Raw genomic sequence first — 7093 nt, forward strand, 5'->3', positions numbered from 1 at the left:
TGATTCAGAGCGGGTCACTCTGCTGGTGGTTCTGGACTGATTCAGAGCGGGTCACTCTGCTGGTGGTTCTGGACTGATTCAGAGCGGGTCACTCTGCTGGTGGTTCTGGACTGATTCAGAGCGGGTCACTCTGCTGGTGGTTCTGGACTGATTCAGAGCGGGTCACTCTGCTGGTGGTTCTGGACTGATTCAGAGCGGGTCACTCTGCTGTTGGTTCTGGACTGATTCAGAGCGGGTCATTCTGCTGGTGGTTCTGGACTGATTCAGAGCGGGTCACTCTGCTGGTGGTTCTGGACTGATTCAGAGCGGGTCACTCTGCTGGTGGTTCTGGACTGATTCAGAGCGGGTCATTCTGCTGGTGGTTCTGGACTGATTCAGAGCGGGTCACTCTGCTGTTGGTTCTGGACTGATTCAGAGCGGGTCATTCTGCTGGTGGTTCTGGACTGATTCAGAGCGGGTCATTCTGCTGGTGGTTCTGGACTGATTCAGAGCGGGTCACTCTGCTGGTGGTTCTGGACTGATTCAGAGCGGGTCACTCTGCTGGTGGTTCTGGACTGATTCAGAGCGGGTCACTCTGCTGTTGGTTCTGGACTGATTCAGAGCGGGTCATTCTATTGGTGGTTCTGGACTGATTCAGAGCGGGTCACTCTGCTGGTGGTTCTGGACTGATTCAGAGCGGGTCACTCTGCTGGTGGTTCTGGACTGATTCAGAGCGGGTCACTCTGCTGTTGGTTCTGGACTGATTCAGAGCGGGTCATTCTATTGGTGGTTCTGGACTGATTCAGAACGGGTCATTCTGCTGGTGGTTCTGGACTGATTCAGAGCGGGTCACTCTGCTGGTGGTTCTGGACTGATTCAGAGCGGGTCACTCTGCTGGTGGTTCTGGACTGATTCAGAGCGGGTCACTCTGCTGGTGGTTCTGGACTGATTCAGAGCGGGTCACTCTGCTGGTGGTTCTGGACTGATTCAGAGCGGGTCACTCTGCTGGTGGTTCTGGACTGATTCAGAGCGGGTCACTCTGCTGGTGGTTCTGGACTGATTCAGAGCGGGTCACTCTGCTGGTGGTTCTGGACTGATTCAGAGCGGGTCACTCTGCTGGTGGTTCTGGACTGATTCAGAGCGGGTCACTCTGCTGGTGGTTCTGGACTGATTCAGAGCGGGTCACTCTGCTGGTGGTTCTGGAGCTGCTTGTGTTGGTGGATAATGCTGCTCTGTGTTTGGTGTCTCAAAAAAAATACCCGTTATTGTACAGCCACGGCCGGAAAATCAGGAAGCAACGTCACTAAGCTATACTCGATTATGTTCCGTCACTGCATCAATGCAGAATTGTTCACGTCCGCATCGCGATGCATCGTAGTGTAAGACAAAAGTTATTTATTCATTTGGCGAGGACTTGTACTATTTTTAGGAAGGACCCTGCGTACCCCCTTCAAGTACCCCTAGGGGTCCACGCACCCCCGGTTGGGAACCACTCCATCACAGTTCAGAGGTACATGGTGTACTTCTACTCCACTACAGTTCAGAGGTACATGGTGTACTTCTACTAACTACAGTTCAGATGTACATGGTGTACTTCTACTCCACTACAGTTCAGAGGTACATGGTGTACTTCTACTAACTACAGTTCAGAGGTACATGGTGTACTTCTACTCCTCTACAGTTCAGAGGTACATGGTGTACTTCTACTAACTACAGTTCAGAGGTACATGGTGTACTTCTACTCCACTACAGTTCAGAGGTACATGGTGTACTTCTACTCACTACAGTTCAGAGGTACATGGTGTACTTCTACTCCTCTACAGTTCAGAGGTACATGGTGTACTTCTACTCCTCTACAGTTCAGAGGTACATGGTGTACTTCTACTCCTCTACAGTTCAGAGGTACATGGTGTACTTCTACTCCACTACAGGTCAGAGGTACATGGTGTACTTCTACTCCACTACATGTATTTAACCTCTTAAGCCCCACGGACCCGAGCTCGGGTCCGAAAATGCTATATATGTAGCAACAGTGCTATATCTGAAGTGTCATTCATGAAACTATTAATATTCCATACCCATCTGCAGTGGCGTTTTTATATGTACAAAAGTGGTGGGGCACAAAAAACGTAGATGTCTATATATAAGCTTCTGCAGTGAGGTTCATGGCTGGTGAGGATCTGACTCTTCAGGTTTACAAATATTATATTTTGACCTAAATCAAAATATAATATTATTTTCAAAAGCTTTTTTTAATCTGATGCTTCAATTAATTTTAAACAGACAGTTCAACAAAAGGATACCCAAAAGATGTAATTTTATCATTTAAATATTGAGTTGTTCTCTCTTAGTAAGATCCCATTTTCAATAAAATTGCGGTCTTACCTTGACTTGAAGATGAAGTCCATTGGCCTATCCTTCTGGACAAACATCTCTATTACTTTTTTGTAAAAGTCCTCCTTATCTTCTTGTAGTTTCAAAAGTCTATCATAAATCTGATCTAATCGATATATTTATGATTCAAAAATTATAAAAGTATGGTAGACATGTGGATATTATCCGGCTGAACAAAACGTGCATTTATCTAACAGGTTTGTTTCCCACAGATCTTATTTTGAGCTATTTTCTAAAATCCTATGGAGAAATCTCATTGCTTTTTTGTCGAGGGAAGCCATGCGCAGCTTACTTCCTGGTTTTAGGACGCGTCACTGCAGCTCTCTCGTCTCCTCTTCACACACCACACTTTTCGCGGCACACGTACTTACAGCCAATCAGCTCTGAATGATGTGAGATGACGTATGGTGGGGGTGGCAGCTCTATGCCCCTGTGGTCATTATTTTTTTGCCACACACATTAAATAGGAAAATACTCTGAGCATGCGCATTGTAGTTTTTACAGTCACCATTGACTTAAACAGGGAGAGGGAGGGGCAGGATCGGGTTTTGTCCCACACGGCTCTAAACAGCTCAATAGGCACACACTGTAGACACTAACTAGAAGAACACAGACTAAAACAGCAATGAGACGAATCAGATGATTAAACATGATCTTAAAATATATTTTATATATATTTTAATTTTTTTTAATACTTTCTGCTGACACTAGGTGGGGCTGTGCCCCTAATGACCAGTCGCCACTGCCCATCTGACCGGAGGAAACTCGGCTAACTGACGATACGGAAAAAAAAATGTTTTTCGAAAAAGAAGTCTCACAAGAAGCCTCTAAATGACCCCATGTCAAAAACGGGCAATTGCTATGTCTGTTCATAACTCACAAAAAGGATCATTTATAATTCATACTTTCCGCACAAACAACACATTTTCTGAAAGCTGAGATTCCACAGATTCCATGGGTATACACCCCATCACTACAGGCCCAACATTAACCGAGCTAGCAGCCAGAACATAGCAAGTAAACAATATCAGTTTTCAAATCCATGACAATAATTAGGTCTTACCTTGGCTGTTTTGTGATCAAAAGTTGTGTTCAAAGGAATAAAAACGCTGCTCAGGGTTAATCCAATGTCTCTTGTCACTTTAAAATGATTACTGAGAATCAATCCTTTCATTCACGGCAGAAGAGTAGGTCCAACGATTAACAGTCCGTGGCTTCAGCTGCGGGAGATGCAGTTTACGCATAGCTCCCCCTACGCAGGCGTAACGTATTTACGTAATTTGAAACTGCTACTCGATTCGATTGGCTCTAACGATTAAAAAAAGGTGTCAATCACCCAAATCGACCAATGAGTTCCAGAGATAGGATCTTGCGTAAGTATAAATAAAGGCAGTATAGCTGGTTTACGCACGACCCAGTCTTTTTACGCAGCATACTAGGCTATAGCATAGCATAGCATAGCATGTCCCGCGGCGACAGGAGAGCAGAGAACGGCAGATCGATCAGCGAAACAGCAGGATTTGTTTTCTTTGTCTTCATTGTAACCATGGCAGCCAGAAAGAAGACTTTTTTGTCCGTCGAGGAGGCATTGGACATCGTATTTCAGGACTCTCCGTCGGAAGATAGTGATCTCGTCCCGCACAAAGGGGACAGTAATGACTCTGATTATGAACCTCCGTCACCGGAAAGGTAATCTCTCTGTTTGTATCTATTACTTATTTATTTGGTGTAAGATTATTCATCTGTTTTTATTTATTTGGTGTAAGAGTGTATTCATCTATAGTAATTTCACACACGTGACAATAACACGACGCCATCCATCTTGTGATATAATGTTCTTCACACACTCAACAACAAAGAAGATGGATGCCGTTTCTTGTTCTTGTTGTTGAAAAATACAAGACATGTTGAATTTAACACGGTATTACATTTCATTTAGCTGACGCTTTTATCCAAAGTGACTTACAACTATATATATATATATATACACACGCATATATATATATATATATATATATACATACACACATATATATATATATATATATACATATATACATATATGTACATACACATATACATACACACATATATATATATATATATATATATATATATTGTGGTGACCACCTATTAATACACTGGTTCATAATTCACACATGGAACTACAGTTTGGGTTTTGTTTCCACACGGACATGTTGTGTGTTGACTATATATGTTGTGTGCCCTCCTGGCTTCTCTCTCTTCTTCCCGGACTGCAACCGGACAACATGTCCTTTTCTACACTCTAATAAATTACCCTTTTGTACCTCCATTGCACCGCCTCCGACTCCCTATCTCTCGGCACTACATTGGTGACCCCGACAGCGTCTTGGGAAGTTTCCGAGACGGACCCGAACACGGCAAAGGAAACCCAGGTTTCTTTCTCGAAATGCCGGGGATTTTTTTGGAGTCGACCGTAGCTGCTACAGGCACGTGGACTCGTGGAATGGCTGAGGATGTTGCTCGCCATTCCCGCATCTGCCTTCCATCTACACGGAGACGATGCACGACCTGCTGGGTAGGGGAGAGAACCAGACTCCTTCCACGTGGGGTTGTTTCTTCGGGGCGTGCGGCTGCACGTCCCAGCTGCGCTAGCTATCGACGACTAGCAGCTAACCACGTTAGCTAACGGCTACGGCTAGCAGCTACCGATGGCTGCCAGCTAGCTGCTAACGGCTATCGATCCTTTTTGAGTTTTTTTTCTGGTGCCGGAGAGGAGGTTCGACCAGCCGGTTGACCTCATGTGGACACTCACATTTTTCACCACCTCCACGGCGGTTCTAGACGCCACTCACATTGAACAGCATCGGCGAGAGAACAGACCCCTGCGGTACCCCGTTCTTCAGTCTTCTGAGCCTACTGCACTGGCCACTGCTGGTCTGGAGGATGAAGCTACGGTTGGAAAGTGTCTCCATGATGAACTTCACCATGTGGCGGTCCGGTATTGTCCTCAGCAGCTTCAGGTGGAGTCCCCGGAGCCACACGGTGTCATATGCAGCAGTCAGATCCAGGTACACTACCCCAGCTTTCTCATTGTCCTGGAAGCTGTCCTTGATGTCCTGACAGAGTAGTGTTACCTGGTCTGCTGTTGATCTTCCACGACGGAAACCAGCTTGTTCCCGTGGGAGCTGTGAGTCCACCACTGGCTCGATGCGGCTATGGATCATCCTCTCCAAGATCTTAAATGGGACACAGAGCAACGAGATTGGTCTGTATGACTTGGGGTCTTCTGCTGATTTATTTGGCTTCGGCAGAGCTATGACAGAGGCACGGCGCCAAGTCTTTGGGAGCTTTAATCTTTGGTAGCATGATGTATAGAAAGCACAGAGCCAGCCAGTTGTTGTTGTGCTCTGGTGGATGACGAACTCCAGGTGGATGTTGTCACGGCCAGGGGATTTGCCTGGCTTGAGCTTGCTCATGGCCTCACTGAGTTCCTCTGCTGTGAATCCTCTCGAGAGGTTGGAATCGACACTGGCCGCTCCCGAGATGCAAGACACCTCACGCGATGTCAGTCGGGCAAAGGCTTTGTCAGCATCCGGGAAGCGGCCGTTCTTCAGGAGCTGGGATGCGATGGCGTTTGCTGTGACTGGGCAGCTGTGGGGTGTTGTATTTCTGCCTGTATCTCCAGCACCTCGTCTCCTGTTGGCTCTCCAGCCGACGCCAGCACCCCGAGTCCTGTCGGCGTACCGGCCGACTCCAGCACCTCGTCTCCTGTCGGTGTACCGACCGTCTCAAGTCACCTCTCCAGTTCCCTCTCAAGTCTCCTCTCAAGTCTCCTCTCGAGTCTCCTCTCGAGTCTCCTCTCGAGTTCCCTCTTGAGTCCCCTCTCAATTCACCCCTCCAGTTCCCTCTCGAGTCCCCTCTCGAGTCCCCTTTCAAGACACTTCTCAAGTCCCCTCTCGAGTTCCCTCTCAAGTCATCTCTCAAGTCACCTCTCGAGTCCCCTCTCGAGTTCCCTCTCGAGTCATCTCTCAAGTCTCCTCTCCAGTTCCCTCTCAAGTCTCCGCTCGAGTTACCTCTCGAGTCCCTTCTCGAGTCCCCTTTCAAGACACTTCTCAAGTCCCTTCTCGAGTTCCCTCTCAAGTCACCTCTCGAGTCCCCTCTCGAGTCCCCTTTCAAGACACTTCTCGAGTTCCCTCTCAAGTCACCTCTCAAGTCCCCTCTCGAGACTCCTCTCGAGTTCCCTCTCAAGCCACCTCTCAGTTTCCCCCTCGAGTCCCCTCTCAAGCCCTCTCTCTAGCCCTCTCTCAAGTTCCCTCTCGAGTTCCATCTCAAGTCCCCACTCAAGTGCCGTTGGAGGTTCCGCTGGGGGTCCTGCCAACTCCATGTCCTGTCCCGTTGGAGGCCCCGCTGACTACTCTCCTGCCGGGGGTCCTGCCAACCCTGTGTCCTGTGCCGTTGGAGGCCCCGCTGACTACTCTCCTGCCGGGGGTCCTGCCAACCCTGTGTCCTGTGCCGTTGGAGGTCCCGCCGACTACTCTTCTGCCGGGGGTCCTGCCAATCCTTTGTCCTGTGCCGTTAGAGGTCCCGCCGACTGCTCTCCTGCCAGGGGTCCTGCCAACTCCATGTCCTGTCCCGTTGGGGGTCCCGCCAACTACTCTTCTGCCGGGGGTCCTGCCAACCCTATGTTCTGTGCTGTTGGAGGTCCCGCCGACTACTCTCCTGCCGGAGGTCCTGC

Source organism: Gymnodraco acuticeps, unplaced genomic scaffold, assembly GCF_902827175.1.
Source record: "Gymnodraco acuticeps unplaced genomic scaffold, fGymAcu1.1, whole genome shotgun sequence".
Taxonomy (NCBI): domain Eukaryota; kingdom Metazoa; phylum Chordata; class Actinopteri; order Perciformes; family Bathydraconidae; genus Gymnodraco; species Gymnodraco acuticeps.